General features: G+C 39.5%; 1 long non-coding RNA gene across 1 annotated transcript in view; it reads right to left on the bottom strand.

Annotated features, from left to right (window-relative positions):
* LOC309625408 overlaps positions 1-24,825 on the bottom strand; it is a 98,819-nt gene that overhangs the window by 70,018 nt on the left and 3,976 nt on the right. The window contains exon 2 of the long non-coding RNA XR_014242503.1: positions 19,811-19,862. This is a non-coding gene — a long non-coding RNA (uncharacterized lncRNA). The remainder of the gene's footprint in view (positions 1-19,810; positions 19,863-24,825) is intronic.

Raw genomic sequence — 24,825 nt, 5'->3', positions numbered from 1 at the left:
AGAGGAGAAGGCTGAGACAAGAGAATATGAGGGAAGTGATGAAGGATCACATGTCACTCTGTCCAGGAAATGTGTCACCAAGGTCCTACTCAAAAAACAGGGATGGGCTCTGCATTTCCTATGTTAAACTGCGGATGCAATATCAGAGACATAACTCTTGTGCTGCCCCAGAAGTGAGTGCCAGTAGATGATACCTCCTTTACCTTAGAATCCAGCTTCCAGATTAATAAAAATTACCATGTCCTTGAACATCAATTTAGATGACTCAGTGTTTCCAAACTTGAAAGTTCTAGGTGGCTAAGAGACCTCCTTTTAGTGGGTGATTTTTTTTTTATTGTTTCTCTTCAATATATTGAAAACATACAAAGACAACATAACTTTAAGTTTAGGTTATTGGTGGAATTTATATATGTTGGGAAAATAAAAGGGCAGAGACTTAATTAGTTATGGTCATTTGAATACAAAGAGCCTGAGATGAGTATTGACCTTAAGGTATCTTTCTTACCTATTCATCTTACGCTAATGTTTCAATTTATATTGGTCTGGTTCCTGAATTTTAGTAGTCACCGTTTACAGCTGTTCCATTGGTTGTCTCTCATTTGCTTTCCAGAAGGCATGTTTTCTTCAAAAGCACCTCATAAATCACTTTCTCCCATTCTCTGTTTGGGCAGGATATGTTCTTTTCTAATGATAGATGCTATGGTACCATTTGTTCTCAACCCAAATGATATAAAATTGGCTGTGAGCCACTGCTCAGATTTCTGTTTTTATATCTGCCCCTGCTTTTGTAAAAGATACCTCCTTTGAACACAGCTCAGATTTCTGTTCTCCTTAGCTAGATGCACACAACATCTTAAACTTAATTTTTTGTTGTTGTTGGAAGTATTTTTAGTTTGTCTAATTTTCATAATCCTTGCATTTCATCAGGGTGAACCAGAATTTCTGTAGAATCACTTTACCTAACAAAGGAGCAGCTTACAAATCCTTAAAATGTTATTTTACTTCTTATGAATAATAATTGTCCTGAATGTTGATTGTCATCATAGGTTGATGCTGCAAGAGGAAGCCCACCGATGCACTGGCAGATGGTTGCACTTTATAAAGATGAGCATGTCTTTAGTTTGGGGAGTTTGGGTTTTAATTCATGCAGGGAGTCACTAATGTGCCAACACCCGTTCTGTAGACTTGGCCTGACTGCAAGAACTGCCCTTCCCTCCTGCCCAGGATCAGGATGGACTCTTCCCGTGGATGGTGGCTGCTGGGCCCATGTTACCTGTCTCCCTCTCCTTTCCCTCCTCTCTCTCCATCCCAGTTGCTGCTTCCTGAAGGCCCAGACCAATTGTGTCTTAAGGTCCAGGCTGACCAGACTGGAGCTCACAGAGCATTTAAATAGATGGGCAAAACACTCTTCTCAACTTGCCGGAACCCCAGGGGTCTGATCCCAGATCTTGTGCCCTCTGCTAGAGGGAGAAGGAAAGCCTGAGACTGTGACTTGAGTTTTGAGATGGAACTTGCAATAGATGTTCACAGACCAACAACATAACCAATGATGCTTCTGATGTCTAGGACTATTAGCACATTATTGCTATTTACCTGCATAATTCCTATGAGAACTGGAGAGATCCGACAAAGGAAAACACAGAAAACCATGCTCTGTTTTCATGTAAGACTTCCATCACGAAGAAGAGATTTTCTAATTTCACTAAGGATTACCGAAAGCTGTCTACGTATTACAGATCTAGTTGCTCCTAAGCTCAGTTTATATTTCCCAGCTTATTTCCTATGTCTAATTGGTATTTTCCCTTCAGAGAGGAAAATTATAACCCAATTATAAGATTTTCCCCAGTAGTTGTAAGGTGTTTCCTTCAGTTTCTGTCAACTGTATTTCAAGATGGAGAGAGCTACTAGTAATTTGCCAGCCTGTCTGAAAGATGTTAAGAGTAGCAGACAGATCACTCAGATAACACATAACATTATTTCAAAAGCTATATAATGGCTGCAAATGGTTCTACACCTACTCCCTTCGAAAATATGAACAAGAACTTCTATGAGACAGAAATGTCATTCAAAGGAAGTCAAGACAAAGTAATACACTTTGGATATATACTACATTCATGACAGAGAATATTAACTTCTGGTAAAACTCTAAAAAATTCTGGATTAGGACGGACGAATCTTTTACTAAAGAGACAATCTGATCTTTGGGAGATGTGCTTTTGAGTAGAATATTGCTTGATTGTATTATATTTTGTAGAGAAGGATATTTTACATTTTGAAAGATTCATGCCATTAGACCTTACTGCTATAAAAGAAGAAGTAACAGGTTTTATAGCTTTACTAAGTAAGTAAATGAAAATCTTATTATACTCCCAAGTATGATATACTTTAAATCACACATTAGGCCTCCCCAAGCAGAACAAACAAGTTACAGATCTATTATTTTAATTTCAGCTTCATACCACACTGGGCATCATTTCCTACAAGCATGGTGCTAATACATGTGATGTATTAATCAGTGACACCCTGATGTGTCAGGCAGCCAGCTACACCCAGCAGGTTCCCACAGCCTAGCAGATGGCCCACTATTCAAACACATCCTAACACCTGTTCTTTAGGGAACTTCTCACCCAGGCCTCCTCCCTAAACTCAAAGAAATTTTTTGCAACACTTGTGGAAGTCATTCCATTATCTTTTATTACACAAAAAGACAGTTTCTATTTCAGAACTCTGCTGGGGTTGCGGAGGCGGAGATGGAAGAGAATGTTTTTGAGCCCCCAGTAGAGAGACAGAGAGAGTGTGTTGTGGCCTGCAAGCAGGTGAGACCATGGGGTGGGCCCCGCAGCTGCCCTCTGTTCACTGCACCATCTGCTCTGCAGCGGGGACAATACCAGGTGCTGGTTAGACAATTAACTTGCCCCTGCAGAAGGCCACCTTTAACCTAAAAAGCAACTACTAAATTGCCCCAGATGGTGGGTTAATGCCAATCCATGGCCTATTTAAGATGATCTGGGCAGCAAAATCTTGAGAGAAAGTGTTTAATCAATTAAAAAAAAAAAAAAAAAACTTTTAAGGGACTAGGTCATTAACGGAAAGGTCTTACCTTAGAATTTCACTTTTTTATCTACAATTATTTGAAGATACAAGTGTACATATTTAGATAAAGTAGCCCCAGTGGCATAGATAAAAGAGCCAGTTACAGAACCCTGAACTATTTTGATCATGAAGAGCGCTAGGAAGATCACTGAGGATTGTGGCAAAAGTCAGTCATAAAAATCCCTTGGAGGAAAAAAATATCCCTTGGATAGTTCTCTAAATTTTGGAATCTGTAACTGACTCTGTTTACTAAAAGTATAATTAAAGGTAGTTATTCCATAGCAAATCTATTTTTACATGCTCAACTGCAACTCAAAATGCAGGTGTTACTGGTAGTTTGAATTAGGGCAAAATGGTAACCTATAATTTAAAATAGAACGCAGCCAAGACATGGTAAAACTATTATCTCAAAGTTCTTCATTAAAAGGCAAATTAATGAAAACTGAATTAGGCCATGGGGCAGAAGGATACTTAATTGTAAAATGAACCAAAGCAGGTCATTAAACTGACAAACAGGATGAATAGCTGATTCTCAAAACCAGAGCCAATTTGACAACAATCGCTACATAGGAAAGCTCTTGACTAGGCATATAAAATAGAGGAGGAAGGGCAAAGATGAAGTTTCCAGAACTGGGGACAAATGAAAACCTTAGTAAGTCATTAGCTCTGCATACTTCTTCACAGAATAGTCTACTGCTGTTTACAGCTGCTTGAGGTCATTTAATCAAATATACTCTCTAGAACATTTTCTAGAACCCTTCTAGTTAATCTTGGCAGTGGTCTGGGGAGGGCAGCAGTGTTGAAAAGCAGCAGTTCCCAGCTATAGCTTTGACTTTCTAGAACCAAAAGGGTCATAAGAGAGTCAGAGTGAGCAGAAAGAAGACTGCAAATGTGTGTCCTGCAGGGCTTCTACAACACTCCCCCTCCTTGTCCTCAGGTGGGTCTACAGAGCAGGGATTATTTGAGGGCTGCTACAGGGTAGGCTCATTGCTTGGTTCTGGAGATCCATTGTTAAGTCAGATATACACTGTCTGTGATCTGGTGCAGGCGGAGCTTAAAGTCAAGTCAATAGAGGTGAAAGGGAAAGGAAAGGGACCTAGAATGGTTTCCAGTTACTGTCATATCTCCCCATACCCCCTGCTTTGGGTTTGGGGGTGGGGGAAGGGAAAAAGGGAAGAGGAAAAGAAGAGACCTTTCAAGGAGAAAGGTTGGAAAGAACAGAGATGCGAAAAATGAAATAAACACACCTCAGAAATACTAATGGCTAACGCATTTTGAGAACTTACATTGCCACCATGGCCAATTTCAAGCTACCAATCTGATGTCACTGAACGTGGGACTTGGGCAGAAATTCACAGTAGTTCACCATTATATGCTATTTGCACCATATAGATTCAACAGATGTAAATAATCTCAGAACCATAGATAATAGTAAAATGTAGTCAAATAATTAGGAAGTGATGAGTTTTGATTATTTATTACCTGATTTAATATAACTTATTCATTAAATTATATAATTTAATTTTTAATAGGGGCTATATTTAACAATGACGTGCAAAATTCCTGAAAATTTAACAGTTGACTTTTGCAAACAGATACAAGCCCTCACACTATTGCTTATGAAGCAAGTACTCTTATTATCCCCATTTTATGTTAATAGGAAAATGAGGAAGAGAGAAGTTTAGTAATTTGACCAAGTTTCCATAATTTGTGAATGCCTGAGCTGAGGCAACAAACTGAGGCTCCAAAGCTTTTCTGCTTCTCTGCTGGGGAAGTGTAGACAAAACAGCCCCCAGTGACCCCAAAGTCATCTCTATCTACATGCTAATTATTGGCTGTGAGAAAAACTATTTTGTGGGTCTCTAGTGGGGAGAGTAGCTTTAGGAAGGGATAGATGACTCTAGCCTGGATGGTTGAAGGCTGGTGAGAGGGAATCCCCACCAAGCTAAAAAAGACTGCTGCTTCCTCCCTCTGCCCCCAGAAGGAGGCTGCATCTGAACTCAAGCTAATATGCAGAGTCTTGTTGAATGTTCTTTGAGGACAATATCAGAACTTTTCTTCTTAAATTAACGTAAACATGAGATGTCATTTCTGGCTAAGATGAATGAATTTATAGAATTATAACAGCCATTTGGGCTAAATCCATATTCTCTCCAGAATCCTCGCAGAGATTTCTGAGAGGGTCGTAACTCTCAGTGAGAAAGACACAATTATTTAGGGGTGAGGGAGGAAATGTTACCATTCAAGCAAAGAGTTTGTTATAAGAATTAAGTAAATATTGCTGGTCATAACCATTACTAACACTAAACTGACAGCAGCAAATTACTTTCGCTCATGACTTTTGGTGATTCCCATTTTATGCATATATTTTGAAATAATAATTATTATTCCAAAATTTAGAACAGAAAATATATATCCTATAGAATACTAGATACTTTAGAATAGAGTATTAATGTAAAGCTTGATATTATGTATAAGATTTTCTTTCCATTATAACTGTACATTTTAATGATCTGTAGTTGATAAAAGCAATTTATATCATTAAACTGCTTTTTGCTATGGCATTTTGTTTTTTTTTTTTAGAAATTCACGTTCTTTATTTATTTATTTATTTATTTATGACTGTGTTGGGTCTTCGTTTCTGTGCGAGGGCTTTCTCTAGTTGCGGCAAGTGGGGACCACTCTTCATCGCGGTGCGCGGGCCTCTCACCATTGCGGCCTCTCTTGTTGCGGAGCACAGGCTCCAGACGCGCAGGCTCAGTAATTGTGGCTCACGGGCCCAGTTGCTCCGTGGCATGTGGGATCTTCCCAGACCAGGGCTCGAACCCATGTCCCCTGCATTGGCAGGCAGATTCTCAACCACTGCGCCACCAGGGAAGCCCAGCTATGGCATTTTGTGATGAACTAATTAATAACTTAGACTCATAAAGTGGGTATCTCAGTGAATTAATTTATATTCATAACCTATGATCCTAGACTGCATATTTATGAATCTCAAGAAAGTAAAAAAAAATCCATATTCATTTTTGACATAAATGTAAATCACTTCAAACATTATTTGAAGTGAATAAATGTATAAAAACATTCATTACTTGGAGGCTAATTCATCTGCATTATGAATTTATGAAGATTGTGCCTCTTGTGGTCTCCATGGTAACAAAAATAAAACAAGTTAACGGGAAGAGGTTTCTCTTAATCTCTATAAAAGGGGTTAAGGCCCTTTTACGACATATTCAAATTTAAACCATCAAATCAAATTTACATTCAGTCAGCTTCAAAGATTAAAAAGGTGATCAATACACTTGAATGTAACTTTCAATAACCAAACAACCCAATTACCAAATTCAGTGCTGGGCACAAGTGTCCTTCATAGCATAAGGATAAAAACAACATCGTAATCTAGTTCAGATATCACTAAACTATTCACTAATACATTTGCTTAATGAGCCTATAGCCTCATTAATTTTCTTATTCAGGTTTTCAGTTTTCATTCTACTAATGAATATTGGCCACATTGATTGATTATGAGTTCTCTGGCTGACAGAGGTGGAGGCCAGGTCATGCTAAAGGCAATGGAAAGTGAATTCAAAGGAGAGCTGGAAAGATGGCAGTAGAGCTCTCATTGTGGCATCTGGGAAGTGCCCTCAGAGGACACAGGTAAATCTGAGCCCCCGCTTCAGCTACTGCGTGTTCATTTTTCCTCTTTCATGCCCATCCATAACCACTGTCTGCTTTCAAGCCTTCCAGAGCCATGTAACATTTGAGACCTCTCAGTAACAGAATTCACTAGCTCAGCAAGGACTACTACATGTTCAACAAAACCTTTTCCTTTACCTCCTGGTCACACGGCTAAATCACAGTTCCCTGACTCCCTTGTACATGAGTGAGTTATGATCAACGAAACAAGGGCAAACCACGTTGACCATTTCCAGGCCTGTCATGCAAACTTTCTATGTGATCCTCTGTGTCTTCTCAGTCCCTATTTGCCAGTTGGATGCAGGGGATCCAACAGAGAAGTCTGAGATCCTAGCAAATTAGAGTCATATGGGGGAAGGAGACCCTGAATGACCACAGTGAAAGCTGTCCTCCAGCCCAGAACACCCTCATTAGACTTGACAGTAGAGCAAAAATAAACTTTTATTGTGTTAAGCCACTGACATTTTGAGATTTGACTGTCACAGCAGCTAGCCTTATTTACTCTAGTACAATGGGGAAGGGGAAGCAGTTTTATACAATATGAAATTGTTTCTCCTTGATGCCTTTGTCAAGGCTGCCCCCTTTTTGTTAAAACTACACTACCATTTTCAGTGGAGTGATGACCCTTGATGCTTAGATACCAAAAAGTAGCTATTTTTAGTAAGAAAACAAAAAGTGTTACAAAGGCTCAGAGAAGGGGAGAAAGGTACAAATATATAAAACATCTGACTTTTAGTGGTTTTGTTGCATAACAATACATATACAAATCATGCAAAACATAAAAATACAGGCAGTAATCTCTTCCTAAACAATGAACGGATAAACAGAATATTACCCAACAGCTAGAAGAAATAAGTAGGCTAAAATAATATTATATAGGATAATTACATTCTAAATGTACAGCATTTTAAATTGTAAAGTTAGAAGAGAGATCTCTTTTGACAAAAAGTCTCTCAAAATTGTTATAGGTAAATATAACTTCTTTACAAAACAATAGAAAAAAAGGAGCTAGTAAACCATTTATGAAAAAACCAATTAATCATTAAAGTGACACTTAATAGCTTTAAATTGCTAATCCCTAACCTACTTCTGTTTATTTCTTTAGCCTAAGGAAATAATAATATTAAAAACTGCTTGTCAGTAAAATTTACAATCAGTGTGATAGCAACTTTTACTCCCAAATTTTTAAGAAATTGGATTCTTGAAAGTTTTACTTATTTTGTTTTGTTTTTAGAAAAGTTTTAAATTATATACATGCACAACTTATTGGCACGTTAAATATGTACAGCCATACAAAAACAGACGTAGTGATCAGTGGAACAGAACAGAGAGCCCAGAAATAAACCCACATACCTATGGACAATTAATCTTCAACAAAGGAGGCAAGAATATACAATGGGGAAAAGACAGTCTCTTCAACAAGTGGTGTTGGGAAAGCTGGATGGCCATATGTTAATCAATGAAGTTAGAACACACCCTCAAACCATACACAAAAATAAACTCAAAATGACTTAAAGACTTAACTATAAGACAAGGCACCATAAAACTCCTAGAAGAGAACACAGGCAAAACATTGTCTGACATAAATCGTACCAGTGTTTTCTAAGGTCAGTCTCCCAAGGCAATAGAAACAAAAGCAAAAATAAACAAATGGGACCTAATCCAAACTTATAAGCTTTTGCACAGCGAAGGAAACCATAAACAAAATGAAAAGACAACGTACAGACTGGGAGAAAATATTTGCAAACAATGCGACTGACAAGGGCTTTATTTCCAAAATATACAAACAGCTAATACAACTCAACAACAACAAAGCAAACAAACCAATCAGAAAAAGGGCAGAAGACCTAAACAGACACTTCTCCCAAGAAGACATACAGATGGCCAAGAGGCACATGAAAAAATGCTCAACATCGCTAATTATTAGAGAAATGCACATCAAAATTACAATGAGGTACCACCTCACACCAGTCAGAATAGCCATCATTAAAAAATCTACAGATAGCAAATGCTGGAGAGGGTGTGGAGAAAAGGGGACCCTCCTACACTGTTGGTGGGAATGTAAATTGGTGCAGCCACTATGGAAAATGGTATGGAGATTCCTCAAAAAGATAAAAGTAGAGGGACCTCGCTGGTGGTACAGTGTTTAAGACTCTGCGCTTCCAATGCAGGTGGCCCGGGTTCGATCCCTGGTCAGGGAACTAGATCCCACATGCCACAACTAAGAGCCCACATGCCACAACTAAGGGAGCCCGCATGTGGGCAACAAAGATCCCTCCTCCTGCAACTAAGACCCAGTGCAGCCAAATAAATAAATAAATAAATATTAAGAAACCCCAAAACTAAAAATAGAGTTGCCATATGATACAGCAATTCCACTCCTGGGTATATACCCAGACAAAACTATAATTTGAAAAGATACATGCACCCCTATGTTCATAGCAGCACTATTTACAATAGCCAAGACATGGAAACAAGCTAAACGTCCATCGACAGATGAATGGATAAAGAAGACGTGGTAATGGAATATTACTCAGCCATAAAAAAGTATGAAATAATGCCATTTGCAGCACCATGGATGGACTTAGAGACTATCATACAAAGCGAAGTAAGTCAGAAAGAGAAAGACAAATACCATATCATGTCATTTATCTGTGGAATCTAAAATATGACACAAGTGAACTGACCTAAGAAATAGAAACAGACTCACAGACATAGAGAACAGACTTGTGGTTGCCAAGGAGGGGAGGGTAGAGGAGGGAAGGATTGGGAGTTTGGGATTAGCAGAGGCTAATTATTATGTATAGGATCGATAAACAACAAGGTCCTACTGTACAGCACAGGGAACTATATTCAATATCCTGTGACAGGGCTTCCCTGGTGGCACAGTGGTTAAGAATCCGCCTGCCAATGCAGGGGACACAGGTTCAAGCCCTGGTCTGGGAAGATCCCACATGCATGGAGCAACTAAGCCTGTGTGCCACAACTACTGAGCTTGTGCTCTAGAGTCCGCAAGCCACAACTACTGAAGCCCACGCGCCTAGAGCCCGTGCTCCGCAACAAGAGAAGCCACCGCAATGAGAAGCCTGTCCACCGCAACGAAGAGTAGCCCCTGCTCGCCACAACTAGAGAAAGCCCACGCATAGCAAGAAAGACCCAACTCAGCCAAAAATAAATAAATAAATAAATAAATTTATATATGAAAAAAAATATATCCTGTGACAAACCATAATGGAAAAGAATATGAAAAAGAATATATATATATAACTGAGTCCCTATGCAGTACAGCAGAAATTAACACAACACTGTAAATCAACCATACTTCAATAATATTTTAAAAAAGAAAAAAGAAAACTAAAACAAAAACCTGCTGGAAAAAAATAATGTACAGCCATATTAGACATTTAAGTTTGACCAAAATAAAGATTGAATATTTAAAAGGAAACTAAAGAAAGGAGTATTTTAAAAAAATTTTGCCTATTATCATTTGATATTCAAAACAAAAATAAAAACACTACAATCTAGTTTAAACAATAATAATACAAATAAGCATCACAGTTAACATCCAACAAACTATCAACATCTAATGAACCACCCATCGCCATTCTAGTCTGTGCACTTCTCTCTATTTCAAAGGATAAGCTGATGTTTTTGAAAGCACCTTCTCAACTATAAAGCATAATATGAAGGTAGTGTAAGATATCATTCAATCTAGATGATTTGAGGACAATGTCATAACAAGTAAAGACATATGAGATTTAAGCTTCCTTCTATTAGCCTACACTCCCACCTTCACATCCAGGAACATGAACATTTGGAGACACTCTCTTATTCAATTAACATCTATGCAAGTATAGGTTATCACCTCACTCCCTCCACCCCTCTGCCTTTTTTTTTTCCCCAAAGTAAAAAAATAGAAAGGAAACAAGTATAAAGACACTAAGGAAAACTTTATCAATTAGAAGAAGGACCAGCCCTATGAATCACGTAGCCCTGAGATATTTCTAAATGATCACTGCCCCATTTCAGATTTATAAAACAGTCACACACTGCCACAGAGCTTAACATTAACCAGTATTGTCTCCATAATCTCTCACTTTTCCCATTATACCTTTAAGACTGTTATTCAGTGTTTTTAGGAAATAAAGAAAAATGCTTCTTTGCTATGATGGATGTCTTGTTACTTTGAGGCTTTAGAACATGGTATCATTTTCTGAAGATGAGCACATTGGATTGCAAAAACTAATTTTTTAATGATGTTTGATTTCACTTTACTATCTACATGTGTATACTGACACCATTATAATATTATTCTTGCCAATTACACTGTTGAAAGGAACTTAAAATTTTTTGACTAGAGAAAGATCTTCAAAATACTGGGGAAAATTTGGCTTTCATTCATAAATTGCCTTTTTTTGACATATAGGCACAATGGAAAGAAGATTTTGAGGGAATGGATTAAACATGATGATTAGGAATTGGGTTCAAATGGTCACTAAATGGGGAAAGAGATAAGAGGTTGGGCCCACACACCTGTTAAGGCCTTAATAAACTCTTTATCTGATAAGGCCTTTAAGGACTAAGCTCACAGATATTAACATGACTTCTAAAACATGATATCATACAGTGGTTAATCCTTCCAAAAAAAATTAAATGTTCTCCCAGTTCTGAGAGTCGGTGGAGTGAAGTTGTTAATCCCCCAGGCTCTAAGATCTGACAGACCTGGTTTGAATCTGGCTTCTGCTGCTTATCAATGTCCTGGGCATATTGTTTCTTCTCTTTTCAAGACTGATTTCTCATCTGCAAAAAGGTGATTAACAGTGTTTGCTTCCTCTGGATGCTGTGAAAATTAAACAGCATAATATCTGGACACCTCTTCATCTGGTGCCTCATACACAGTTATCGTACAATAAATACTGTGGTCTTGATATTGTTGATATTGTTACTACAACATAGGCAATAGGCCAAAATTGCTAACTGCAGGGCCATGGGATACTAGTACAACACGTTAACCTATGAAGTGGTGCTTTTTTTTTTTTAATAAATTTATTTATTTTTATTTATTTATTATTTTTGGCTGTGTTGGGTCTTTGTTGCTGTGCGCGGGCTTTCTCTAGTTGTGGCGAGCAGGCGCTACTCTGCTGCGGTGCGCAGGTGTTGCGGTGCGCGGGCTTCTCATTGCGGTGGCTTCTCTTGTTGTGGAGCACAGGCTCTAGGCTCACGGGCTCAGTAGTTGTGGCTCGTGGGCTCTAGAGCGCAGGCTCAGTAGTTGTGGTGCACGGGCTTAGTTGCTCTGCAGCACGTGGGATCTTCCCCGACCAGGGCTCGAACCTGTGTCCCCTGCATTGGCAGGCGGATTCTTAACCACTGTGCCACCAGGGAAGCCCTGAAGTGATGCTTTTTATGTTTTCCAAAACCTGTTTCCAGCTGAAAATATTTTCATGTTTTCTCACCGTAATCTAAAGACACGTCCTCTGCCACCTAGTGGCTCCTTATGACCAGTCAAGGAAAACATAAAAAGACACCCTCAAATCTCCCCACAAAAGCCACCATATTTATTTTAGCAAAGGAATCATGCTGTAGATTTTCTAAAGAAGTAATACATGGTAGCAAAAAACTGCTTAAATTTAACATTATTTTTTCTTCATAATATTATATTAATCAAATTGTATTTCAATATTTAATTGCTAACAGCATCTCTGCAGAGTGACGGGGAGGGAGCCTTTATGGCTTTTAGGCCACAAGTAAGTTCCCTGGTGTCTTCACGGTAGAGGTGGTACATAAACATAAGGATTTCATCTTCTATGCTTTTAAAATACAAATATCACAAGTGCTGATTTTTTTTTAAAAGTGTGGAGTGCTCAGGTGCCTTCTATTTCTATTTCTTAAACTGGGGGTAAGAACATGTTTATTTTTATTATTCTTTAAACTAAATGTATCTGTTTTACACAAGAATGAAAGTTCACCGGCAAAAGAAGCAAGAAGGGTCATCTAGACAGAGGGGACCTTGGAAGCAAAGGCAGGGTATGTGTGACGGCAGGCTCTGTAACCTGTAAGTAGTTCCATGTGTTTGGGCTGTAAGGTTCATGGTGAAAGTAGTGTGTAGAAAGGCAGGTGAGGCCAGATTCCCAAAGGCCTGGAATGGGATGTATCTGGACTTTCACCTGTGGGATATTAGAAGCCATCACAGATGTTTACAATGGAAATTAGATGATTGATAAGGACAAAAGCTACCACTGAATAATTATCTCCTGTGTACCAGACCCCTTTCGTTCTAAATATTATTTCAACCCTTACAGTAACCCTTGAAACTTTTCCCCCCTCATTTTACTTAGTGGAAAACTGAGGCTTGTGGAAGTCAAATAACTTACTTGAGGTCACACAACCAATAAGTGAGGGAGCTTGAATTGAAAGATGATCTATCTCTAAAGCATGAGTCCATGCCAGTAAACAAGAATATGCCATGCTTCCTGATATGGTCACGTTTGTTTTAGAACAATAGTGTTCTCTTAGTTTGATTCACTTTTTGAGAATTAGGGAACATAATTTGAAGTTGGGGGTTATCTCTTTAAATGTGTTTGTCCACCACTGTGCACAGGAAGTGTTCAAATGCTAGCTGAATGACAGCGCCAGTCTCTGACTCCAGAAAGGGTGAGTGGAAGGCATCAAAATGAAGCATTCTTAGACGTTACTATATTTTCATCCAGTTGCTCAAAAATGCACAAGGATGCACTATTTGGACAATGCTCCTAGGTTTTCTGGGCCACTCTGCATCAATAAATAACGTGTATTCAGTACACATTACATATATTAACTCACATGAGCCTCACAATAGCCCAAGACTGAGGCACAGAGAGATTGTATAACTTGCCTAAGGTCTCAGATCACTAATTGGTAGAGGGAGGATTCAAGGCCAGGAATCTGACTTTAGAACCCTGACTCTTAAGCACCTTGCTACACAGTCCGCACTGGACTAGACTCAGCCAAGACTTGTTCTACTCAATAGGATTCAGCAGGATAGTCATCTCCTAGGATGACAGCGGAGATGGGCGGCCTGTGGGCAGCACAAAGGAAGCAGAGACTTCCACTGCCCGCCACTGTCCTCCAGGGCCTCCAGCCAAGGGGTAAGTGAGGCTCAAATTCATCTTGTATTCTGTAGACAGTGCCCTGTGCCCCAGCCGCTATCTCTGCCAAGTCAAGGCCCCTGCAGGAGGAAAGGTTTCCTTTTCCTAATTTATGTGAAGGCACCAGACTGGCAAGCAGGCCAGCATGGGGATCTGATTTGCTAGGGACAGTGGGTGTAGACAGAGGGATAGTGAGCGTGTGGAAGAAATGAATAACCTTCCAGGAGAATTCCAAAAGTTGAAAAGTCATAAGACATGATCCTCTGCTTCAGAGTTTGGCCTGGAAAGATCCAGGGTACTGCTCAACCATTAAAGACTCTTTTAAGAGTCAAGTCTTAAATGAACTTAAAATGACCAGTTTATAATACATTGATCTGTCCTGAGGAAAGCCTGCTCATTTGGTGGGAAAAGACCAATTTTCAGGCAGGGCCATTTGAAAAAATAAGCTGTTTATAGGAGACAAATCCTCCCCCTGCACTTTCCAGTTTCATTACTTGTCAGAGCATTTCAATTATAGCTACACAATTACAGCTTTGCTTTAAAGTATTATTACCTACTCTCTATAAACGACAAAAGAATTTGAGAACTGTAAAGCACCATATACATGTGAGATATTAGGGTGGTTGGGGAAGATGGGAAGGATGTAGATGACGATGAGGTTGAAGTCAGGTAAGATTTACTGAACTCCTCATGATGCTGTGGGTCAAGCAATGTGCTGAGTAATTTGCATGCATTCTTTAATTTTCAAACAAATATTTATGAAACGTGTACTATAAGCCAGGCATACTTCTAAGCACTAAGGATAAGGTGGTGAATGAGACATAGTCTTCATGGAACTCACATACTAATGAAGGAGAGCCACAAAAATCAAAATAGGCAAACAAATATATAATAAAATGTCAAGTAGTGATAAGGGCTATAAACAGAAAAACAAAGAGGGATAAAGGGATGAAAGGAATGGCTAGGGAAGGTCTCTGAGGAGGTAACATTCAGGCAGAGACCTGAATGAAGTGGGCAAATGATCCATGAAAACATACAGGGAAAGGATGTTCCAGGTAGAGGGAACAGCAAGGGTAAAGGCTCTGAGGTAGGAGAGAACTTAGTATGGTTGAACAGAAAAGAGGCCAGGGGATAGAGTGGAGTGAGGAAGGGAGACGGTGAGAAGAAACCATATCAGAGCTAGGTTAGGTAGTGGTGCTGGTTGTGGAGGTGGTAGTAGTAGTAGTAGTAGTAGTGATAGTGGTAACAGTAGTAGTAGTGTCTAAGTCAGTTAGTAGCTAGGTCTGGATCTGGTAGACCAGTTGAATTCTAAGTCTGATGGGAAGCCACTGGAGGATTTTAAGTTACGAAATGACATGATCTGACAGAAAGGATTATTCTGTGTCCATTAACTCACTTAATGCTTACAGCAAACCTGTGAGATGGATCTACCATTTCCATACAACAGATGAGGAAACAGAGGATTAGAAAGAGTAAGTAGGTAGTGCAATTAAAACTGGAATGCTTGTCTACCCAACACCAGAACCAGGTTCTTAGCCACCAGACCTAAGCCATCGTGACCATTAAAATGGATCTATTAGGTATGGTAGCCAGACTCCACAATGGCCCCCAGTGATCCTTGTCTATGTGTATCACACTCTTGTATGATCCTCTACCACAATTAATAGGTCTGACCTTTGAGACCAGTAGGATATTGCAGAAGTGACTGATGGCGAGTGGCCTCTGAGGCTAGGTCATAAAAGGCATCACTGCTTCTGGCTTGCTTTCTTGGAGTCATGAAGACCTCAAGCAGTCTATGGAGAGACCTACGTGGAAAGGTGCTGGAGTATCCCACCAGTCAGCACCAACTTGCCAGCACATGACAGCCACTTGAGAAGTGGATCCTCCAGTACCAGTTAAACCTTCAGATGACGGCACTATGATCAACATCTTATCAATAACCTCATGAAAGACTCTGAGCCAGAATCACCAGGAATTTAGCCACTTCTGAATTCCTGATACACAGAAACTGTGAGAGATCATGTGTATTGCTTTTAAGTTACTAAACTTGAAGTAATTTGAGGAAGCAATAGATAAGTAATATATTAGGCTTTTGTAAAAACAGATACTCCTATGCTATTGGGTCCAAATATTATTTAGAATGGAAATATTAAAAAACAAAAGCAGGGACTTCCCTGGTGGTGCAGTGGTTAAGAATCCGCCTGATAATGCAGGGGACACAGGTTCGAGCCCTGGTCCGGGAAGATCCCACATGCCGCGGAGCAACTAAGCCCGTGTGCCACAACTACTAAGCATGTGCTCTAGAGCCCGCAAGCCACAACTACTGAAGCCTGTGTGCCTAGAGCCCGTGCTCCGCAACAAGAGAAGCCACTGCAATGAGAAGCCCACACACTGCAACGAAGAGTAGCCCCCGCTCACCGCAACTAGAGAAAGTCCACGCGCAGCAACGAAGACCCAACGCAGCCAAAAATGAATAAATAAATAAATTAAAACAAACAAACAAAAAACCAAAAGCATATTGACTTGCTGCCTTTAATTTTTTAAAAATGACAGTCCTTGTCTATTCAGGCTGCTGTAACAAAACACCACAGACTTAGTGGTTTAAATAATAGACATTTATTTCTCACAGTTCCAGAGGTTGGGAAGTCTAAGATCAAGGTGCCAGCAGTTTGGGTTCTTGGTGAGGGTCCTCCTCCTGGTTTGCAGATAGCTGCCTTCTTGCTGTTACCCTCAAATGGCAGAGAAAACAAGCTCTGGTCTCTCTTCCTCTTCCTATAAGGGTACTAATTCCATCAAGGGGGTTCCATCCCCATGACCTCATTTAAACCAAATTATTTCACAAAGGCCCCACCTCTTAATACCATTGCATGGGACAGGGAGGGGGTAGTGGTGCTTAGTGCTTTAACACATGAACTTTAGGGAGACACACTCAGTCCATAACAACAATTAAGGGGTCATTTTCCATAATTATTGAATTTCAGAGACATTTACATGTCTAAGTATGGTATATCAGTGTACATATATAAAATTTGATACTTAACCTACTATAATTAATATAATACGTAAAAATAAGTTAAGATGCAATGTTGCTCTATATTAACTGCCAACTCTCATGGGCAGGGAAACTGTGAGACCCATGGTGTGCTCAGATAACCATCTCTGTCCTGGTTCAGTTCAAGTATTTCTTGTTGTCCTGACTCTGCATCATTTATGACCTCTTCTATGCCTTGAGCCATCTGTATGGGAAGAGCTGCTACTTGTGTCAGAGATTTTAATGCTAAGTGAACACACATCTCTTTCTCCTCCTAAAATTGGCCAGACTTCCGAATTTAACTCTGGTGTCTATAGCTTTAGCTTTCCTGTGCCTTTTGGACAAGTGCAATAACATACATTAAGCTAACCTTGAGCTACAAATACTCTGCAACTTGGCAAGTAATTATGTCAGTGATTAGTAACCCTTCAGATGGCCAAATCTTCATTTATTAACTCTAATTTAGGGTTTCACATGATAGTATCCCTTTGCAAAGCTACAATTTTCTCTAGCTGGGTTTAAATATTTTATGCATGAACATTATAAAATATTTAATAAGCGTCTTTAAAGTTAAATTTTAAAGCCAACCTCATACATTTAGAATGATCCTTACTTTTGCCTTGCTGTATCCAAATGGGAGAGGAGAATAATTAATCTTCCTAATCTTGGCTTAAAGAGCTGTGAGACCATTTGAGGATGTTATCTTACTGTCAGTGTAGTTCTCGGACAGTTTAGCTAAGTTACGCTATAATATTGCTGCCTCGGCATACGTTCTGTGTGACCCAGCAGCCTGCAGGGGCATTGAACTAACTCTAGCCCCTCCTGTGAGTGTATGCCCTAGATAACAGCCCCGAGGGTCACAAGTAAATGTAGGTTCCTGATATGACTCCCCCAGTGGCCCTTGTGATAAACTGTCCCCCTCATCCTCTCAGGGGCTTTGCTCTGTGCACCCCTTAGATAAGACCCCTGAGAAGCTTACTAAAACCCTGCTCTTTTTGGTTTGAATTGCCCAGGAACCCCAAAGCACTCCACCCACTGACCCTAAGAAAGGCATGTGCCCCAAGTCCTGCTTCTCTCTGCCTGCACCCTGCCTCACCCTCCTTGCGTGGGCCCTCAAGGCATGCTGTATACTTCCTTCAGGACTTGTGAGTAATAAACTTCTCTATTCAATTTCCCTGGTGGTCTTTTGTGGTCTTTTGTCGGAAGGCAGCTATCCATCTGACACCCCAGGGCTCTAATAACACGTGTTAATTTAACAAAATCATAGCAAGTGGCTCTACTAATATTTGACAAAATAGACTGTAAAACAAAGAATGTTGCTAGATATAAAGAGGGAAGTTTTATAAGAGTCAATCCATCAGAAATATACAACAATTATTAAGATATATAAAACAGAGCCCCAAAATACATGAAATACAAACTATCAGAATTGAAGGGACAATAGTTGGACACTTCTATACCCCACTATCAATAATAGAACACTTAGGCAGAAGGTCAGCAAGGAATTAAAAGACTTGAACAACATTATACACCACCTAGACCTAATAGACATCTATAGAGCACTCTGCCCAACAACAGAAAAATGCAAATTCTTCTCAAGGGTTGGAACATTCTCTGGAATAGACCATATGCTAGGTCATAAACCAAGTGTCAATAAATTAGAAAGAACTGAAATCACAGAAAGTATACTCTTTGATCACAATAGAGTGAAATTAGGAATTAATAACAAAGAAATTTGGGAAATTCACAAATATATGGAAATAAACAACACACTTCTAAATAACAGACAAAGAGTATATCAAAAGAGAAATTAGTAAATACTTTGACATGAATGAAATGAGGGCCACAACATAACAAACATGACAAAAGTTATGGGATGCAGCTGAAGAAGTGTTTAGAGGAAACTCAGCGGTTCAAAACCTACATTAAGAAAAGAAGAACATTGCAAATCAATAACCTAGTCTTCTACTTTAAAATACTTTAGGGGGAGAGGGAAAGCACACTAAATCCAAATCATGCAAAAAGAAAAAAACAATGAAAGAGAGAATAAAAAAACAATAGAGAAAACCAACAAAACTAAAAGTCTGTTCTTTGAAAAGCTCAATGAAATTGACAAACCTTTAGCTGAACTTATCAAGAAAAAAGAGAGAAGACTCACATTGCTAAAATTAGGAATGAAAGAAGAGACATTAATATTGACCTTACAAATATAAAAAGGATTATAAGGGAATACTATGACCACTTGTAGGCCAACAAATTAGATAACTTAGATGAAATAGACATATTCCTAGAAAGACACAAACTACCAAAACGGATTCAAGAAGAAATAGAAAATCTGAATAAATCTACAAGAGATTGGAGATCCACAAAGAAAAGCCCAGCCCCAGATGACTTTACTGCAGAATTCTACCAAACATTTAAAGAAGACAAGAGAAATTCTTCACGAATACTTCCAATAATAGAAAAGGAGGGAACACTGCTCAACTCATTCTATGAAACTAGTATTATCCTGATAACAAAATGACATAAAGACATCACAAGAAAACTATAGACCAGTATCTCTTATGAATACAGATATAAAAATCCTCAACAAAACACTAGCAAGCTGAATCTAGCAATATACAAAAAAAACTAAACACCATTAATAGGGAATAACAGATCTGACTCCATATTGGATCTGTTTCTTTTACTTTAACCTTTGTATTGTATTGCTTTTGCTATAATACAAGTTAATCACTAAAGGGATGTTGCCTACAGCTTAAAGTATACATAATGGCCCATTTCCAGGTACCCTGCCTCCCATGCCTGAACGTCAAGCAAAAATACCTTTGTTTAAGCTCACAGGAAACATCCTGACCAGGCTCACCTGTGAATTGCTGCAGGAAAGAAGAAATTACCACATCTCCTCCGGAGTCTACCTGGAACCAGGAAATATTGCAACAACTTATTGTGTATTACCTTTTTTACTTTACCTCCTCATCTCCCCCTCTTTGTTTATAAAAGAAACTAGCATCCAAACCCAGGCAAGACGGCTCTTTGGGGCACTAGTCCACCATCTTCTCGGTCTTCTGGCTTTCAAAATAAAGTCACTATTCTGTGCCCCAACAATTCATCTCTAGGTTTACTGGCCTGTCATATGGTGAGCAGTATGTAAGGTTGGTTTAACATTCAAAAATCAATTAATAAATGATATCAATAGAATAAAGGACAGAGACTACTTGATCATCTTAATAAATGCAGAAAAAGCATGTGATAAAATTAAACATTCTTTCAGGATACACAACCACCTAGGAACAGAAGGAAACTTCCTCAACCTTATAAAGGGCATCTATGAAAAACCCACACTCACATCATACTAATAATAAAAGACTAAATGCTTCCCCCCTAAGAACAGGAACAAGACAAGGATATCTACTCTTGCCACTTCTATTCAACATTGTACTGGAGGTCTAGCCAGGGAAATTAGGTGAGAGAATTAAATAGAAGGCATCCAAATTGGAAACAAAGAAGTAAAACTATCTCTACTTGTAGATCACATAATCTTGTACACAAAAAATCCTCAGGAATTCTCTAAAAATTATCTAGTAATTTTTAGAACTAATAAACACATTCAGCAAAGCTGCAGGATACAGATAAATACCAAACTCTACTGTAATTCTATACAGCAGAAATGAACAAAACAAAAATGATATTAAGAAAACAATTCCATTCACATTAGCATCAAAAAGAATAAATACTTAAGAATAAATTTAATAAAAGAGGTGCAAAACTTAGAATTTGAAAACTATAAAACATTGCTGAAAAAAATTGAGAAGACCCAAATAAATGACAAGACTTCCCATGTTCATGGGCTGGAAGGCTTAATATTGTTAAAAGGGCAATACTCCCCAATTTGTTCTACAGATTTAACGCATTCTCTTGCAAAATCCCAGCATACTTTTTAATAGAAATTGACAAGCTTATTTTAAAATTTATATGGAAAATCAAGGGTCCCGGAATAGGTAAAATAATCTTGAAAAAGAACATAGTTGGAAGACTCATACTTCCCAATTTCAAAACTAAAGTAATGATGAGAGTGTGCTATTGGTATCAAGAGAGACACACAGATCAATGGAATAGAACTGAAAAGTCAGGGGAAAAGTAACCCCCCTCGAACATCTATGGCCAACTGATTTTTGACAAGGGTGCCAAGACCATTCAATGGTGAAAGAATAGTCTTTTCAACAAATGGTGTTGGGACAACTGGCTATCCACATGCTATGGAATGAAGTTGGACCCCCTATCCCACACCATACATAAAAATTAACTCAAAATGGATAAAAGACACAAATGTATGAGCTAAAACTATAAAACTCTTAGATAAAAAACATTGGTTACCCTGGATTGGGCAATAGTCAGTTTCTTAGATACTACATCACAAGCATTTCCATTTCAAGGTGTGTACCCAGGGGAAATGAGAACATTACGTCCCTGCAAAAACTTGTGAATGTTGATAGTAGCATTACTCATAAACAGCCAAAGAGCAGAACAAATGTCCATCAACTGATGAATGGATAAACATATTCATAAAATGGAATGTGACTCAGCAATAAACAGAAATGAAGTACTGATACATGCTACAACATGTACAGACTTTGAATACATTATGCTAAATAAAAGAAGTTAGTCACAAAGGACCATGTATTAAAATATTCCATTTAAAATGGTCATGAAGAACCTAGGGGCAAGATGGGAATAAAGACACAGACCTAACTAGAGAATGGACTTGAGGATATGGGGAGGGGGAAGGGTAAGCTGTGACAAAGTGAGAGTGGCATGGACATATATACACTACCAAACATAAAATAGATAGCTAGTGGGAAGCAGCCGCATAGCACAGGGAGATCAGCTCGGTGCTTTGTGACTACCTAGAGGGGTGGGATAGGGAGGGTGGGAGGGAGGGAGACGCAAGAGGGAAGAGATATGGGAACATATGTATATGTATAACTGATTCACTTTGTTATAAAGCAGAAACTAACACACCATTGTAAAGCAATTATACTCCAATAAAGATGTTAAAAAAATTCCATTTATATGATATGAAATATCCAGATTACACAAAACCATAGAGGCAGAAAGTAGACTGGTGGTGGCTTAGAGCTGGGGAAAGTGGTGGTTGGGTGGAAATGGGGAGTGACTGCTAATGAATATGGGGTTTCTGTTTGGGGTGATGAATATGCTCTAAATTTGATTTGGCTGCACAACTCTGTGAATATACTACAAACCATTGAATTGTACCCTTTAAGTAGGTATACTGTACGGTATATGAGTTATATATCAACAATGATGTTACAAAAAAATAAACTCGGCAGACTCCAGGAAAATAAAAGATGATGGCATATATCAAAGCTGTGATAGTGGGTTGAAGAGAGGGATTTGAGATCAGTTTAGGAGTTAGCATGCACAGGACTTGAAGACTTGGTTGATCAGTTAGGAGGGTTGATCTGGTTTTAGTGACTCAAGTTTAACAGTATCTCCTTGAGAGCTTTCATGTTAAGATGGAGCAATGATGTTAGATCATCAATGGCTCCTCCCCCTAAACCTAATGAAATAAACTAAAACAATGAAAAACTAGTTGGCAGAGGAAGAGGAACAGCACTTAGCCCAGGATAGTTACTCAGTTACATTGTTGTAATAAAGCTGCACCAGTTGTTAAAATATTAAAATACATCCAGGATGGTTGGTGAATAGCTGCTGCCTGGAGCCACCTACCTCCTCCCCCTCCACCCTCTCCCCCACCAACCTCCGCAAAGCTCCCAGCTACCGTGGCCACCCCGGCTTCTACCCCTGCCCTCCACCTTCCCTCTTAAGAGACCTCCTCACAACTAAAGCATTAATTAACTGTTAGCTGCCACAGGGGCCACCAGGACATTGCTGGAGCATTATGGCTCGTTCTTGTTCTAATTGGTGATATTTTGAAAAGAGGAAGTTCAAGGGAAAACTGCCCATGGTCAGCTAGCCAAGGGTGGAGGTGGGATTTACCCAAGACAGGCTAACCACTATGCTATTCTTCATCTAGTTTCCCGAATTTTTTGATCTTTTCTCTGTAGTCTTATATAAGTTAATTTCAGTAAAAGTTCTCTGAGTAACTGAAAAGAAAATATATTCTCTCTGTTATCAAAATTTAGAGTTTCATATAGGGCTATTAGATTGATGTTTTTCAATTATATTATTCAAACATTATGAAAATTAAGTTTAATTTTTACTTTAAAAATATGGCTATAAGAAAATTAAAATTTATATATGTGATTCTCATTATATTTCTATTGGACAGAATTGCCCTAGACTCTTTTTTTTTTTTTAACTGTTATTAACATTTTGTTAAATTTCCATTTGATCTCTTGTTTAGCATGTTTTTTAAAAAAATTATTAATTAATTAATTAATTAATGGCTGTGTTGGGTCTTCGTTTCTGGGCGAGGGCTTTCTCTAGTTGCGGCAAGTGGGGGCCACTCTTCATCGCGGTGCGCGGGCCTCTCACTGTCGCGGCCTCTCTTGTTGCGGAGCACAGGCTCCAGACGTGCAGGCTCAGTAGGTGTGGCTCACGGGCCCAGTTGCTCCGCGGCATGTGGGATCTTCCCAGACCAGGGCTTGAACCCGTGTCCCCTGCGTTGGCAGGCAGATTCTCAACCACTGCGCCACCAGGGAAGCCCACCCTAGACTCTTATGCCTCATTATTTATCAACACTTATTAGTATGTGCCAGGCCCTGTGTGGGCTGTAGATGCATTACTCTGATCACTTTCAAGACAGTCTGCTGTGGGACCATTAGCAGATGGATGGTCCCCAGCTGCGGCACTGTGAATGCTGAGGCCACGTTCCCTTCCCTGTCCCCTTAACCACTGCTCCCAGCCAATGACTGAGTAGCAGATACACTAATGCCAGCCTTTCCCGCCTGATGTGGGATTCCTCTAACAGGCAATTTTGGCTCACAATTCCCGTTGATCTGGCTGACCCTTTCTTATAACTGTACTGTGATTGGTCTGAGGCTCTTCCCAGCCAATCCTCCTTCGCCTTGCCCTTTCACAGGTGTCACATCAACACTGCAGTCTGAAAGTTTTGCCACCTACTCCTGCTTCTCTTCCCCTTATTCTTCACAGACCTTTTCCCCCAATAAGTCCCTTGTATGTCTAATCCCTTTTTAGCATTTGTTTCTTGGAGCAGCAGTCCTCAACCTTTTTTGGCACCAGGGACCAGTTTTGTGGAAGACATTTTTTCCACAGACCGGGGATGGTTTCGGGATGATTCAAGCACATTACCTTTATTGTGCACTTTATTTATATTATTATTACATTGTAATATATAATGAAAATAATTATACATCTCATTATAATGCAGAATCAGTGGGAGCCCTGAGCTTGTTGTCACTTGCCACTCACTGATAGGGTTCTGATATGCGTCTGCAAGCAATTGATTTATTATGGTCTCTGTGCAGTCAAACCTCTCTGCTAATGATGATCTGTATTTACAGCCACTCCCCAGCGCTAGCATCACCGCCTCAGCTCCACCTCAGATCATCAGGCATTAGATCCTCATAAGAAGCGCGCAACCTAGATCCCTCACATGTGCAGTTCACAGTAGGGTTCGTGCTCCTATGAGAATCTAATGCTGCCGCAGACCTGACAGGAGGCAGAGCTCAGGCGGTAATGTGAGCGATGGGGAGTGGCTGTAAATACAGAAGAAGCTCCCCTGGCTCACCTGCCGATCACCTCCTGCTGTGCAGCCCGGTTCCTAACAGGCCACAGACGCTACTGGTCCGTGGCCTGGGGGTTGGGACCTCTATCTTGGAGGATTGGAACTGACTCTGTGTTTAGCACTTTACAAATGTTAACTCACTTAATCCG

This window comes from Balaenoptera borealis (assembly GCF_965194805.1).
Source record: "Balaenoptera borealis genome assembly, chromosome: 3".
Taxonomy (NCBI): domain Eukaryota; kingdom Metazoa; phylum Chordata; class Mammalia; order Artiodactyla; family Balaenopteridae; genus Balaenoptera; species Balaenoptera borealis.
This window is presented reverse-complemented; position numbering and strand designations above follow the sequence as displayed.